Raw genomic sequence first — 1991 nt, forward strand, 5'->3', positions numbered from 1 at the left:
AAGAAAAGAGAAGTAGCAGCTGTTTCCTCCCCAGAAGGTGGAGAGATGCAGCTGCAAGCAAGAAAGAGCAAATAATCAGGTGGTAACAGAGACAACAGGAACTGGAAGCTGAGCAGAAATTATGTCATTGCTCCTGATCAAGCTTTTAGACCTTGGAAAAAATTAAAGATGAAAAACATTCAAAATAGAAGATACTGATCTTCTCAAATCTGTAATTGTTCAACTACCTTCTTCTTTCAGCCTTCCTGGATGTATGCTGGTACCTTCCCCTCATGATGGGAATGGGAGGCTGCCACAGGTGATCAGAAGAGATATAGAAATACGGCATAAAAGTGCTCTGAGCATATGGGGGCAGCCAGAAGTAAGATACACACTTGCTCTGCAGTCAGAAAAGTGATTTGTTGTAATGCCTCTTAGTAGATAAGACCTTTCTTTCAGTGAATTATCACTTTTCCACATTACTGTGGTTGATGTGGTACCTGTGCAAGACCTTTGTCCATAGTAGAAAATAATATTCTGTTGTTAAACTGGTTTGGTTTTTCCCTAGATATTAGCAAAAAATGGTTTAGTTGATTATAAGAACAAAGAGGTGGAAAGGCAGATTGTCCTGACCATGCCTGAAAAAAAAGTATCTCTGTGGTGATTTCTGATGTGACATTTCTAAGTCCAAATTCAAATCCTCAAAGCCCTCACCTGGAACTTGAGACACAAAGAGAATAGAAGGTCCTCCTCAAGTCTCATCTGGAAAATAGGAACAAACCTCAGCTTTCCCCAGGGCTGCCTCTGCTGACCAACCTGAGCCACGCCAAGGGAAACCAAGGGCTCTTTCTAGGGGCAGCACAGGGGTCTGGCTGCCACTGCAGCAAGGGGGAAACAGAGCAGTGGTCAGGAGACCAAGAAAGAGACACCAGGAGTGAGCCAGACAAGATAAAGACTGGAACAAAAAGTCAGAGTTAGTTATGGGGACAGAGTGAGTAATAAAGAGAGCACTGGAGCTGTGTTTCATTGAAGCTGGCATGAAGCTACAGCTTCCAAGGGGAACAGGCAGGCACTGATCTGTGTGGTGACCAGGGACAGCTGGAGCTGTGTCAGGGCAGGGTCAGGGTGGGTATCAGGGAAAGGTTCTTCCCCCAGAGGGTGCTGGGGCACTGAGCAGGCTCCCCAGGAATGGTCACAGCCCCAAGGCTGCCAGAGCTCCAGGAGGGTTTGGACAGCATTCTCAATCACAGGCTGGGATTGTTGGGGTTGGTTTCAGGTCCAGGAGCTGGACTTGATGATTTTTGTGGCTACTCCAACTCAGTATATCCTATGATTCTGTGATCATTAAGAACTAGGAATTTGCTCACAAAGGTGTGGAATGCAGTGGGTGGGTGCCTTGTGAGATTGTAATCAGATTAAAATTACTTGTGATTCAAATTGAAAGTAAAAGGCATTGATGCACTCAGTGCTTGCAAGTAAAGGGGGGTTAGTACTGTTAAGCAAAACAGAAAGTGTGGGAGAATAAACACCTATTCTCTGGTTGCACATTCTCATTTTTTCACCTACACGTGCAGGGCTTCCCCTCTTCTGCTGTCACACTTTCAGAAGAAAAATGTCATTATTTTTAAACCAACTTTGTTACAGTAAAAGTCAGCAACACATACTGCAAGGCCCTGGGAAAACTGTTCTGAGAAGAGCCTTGGTTTTATGGGAAAGCACCGAGCAGAGACTTCTATAAAAGAGACAATTCCTGAGTCCTTGAGGCTTCCTGTGTTTGATCAAGTCATTCAGTGCTTCTGTACTTCAGTTCCCAACAGTCAGGAGGGGGTAATCCACAGTGATTGATCTCACACTCAGTGTCAGCTCAGGACTGTGCCAAGGGTTTGAATTCGAGGTTGGGTTTGAGATTTCAGTTCTGCTTGGTTTCTATTCTTTGTGAGCACCCACGTGCCTCATTCAGCACCAATGGGGTTAAGGTGGGCACAGAAAGCCTCTGCCCTGTCACTGCCTCT

This window comes from Agelaius tricolor, unplaced genomic scaffold (genome assembly GCF_023055355.1).
Source record: "Agelaius tricolor isolate 1412-34295 unplaced genomic scaffold, bAgeTri1.0.p SCAF_3, whole genome shotgun sequence".
NCBI lineage: Eukaryota > Metazoa > Chordata > Aves > Passeriformes > Icteridae > Agelaius > Agelaius tricolor.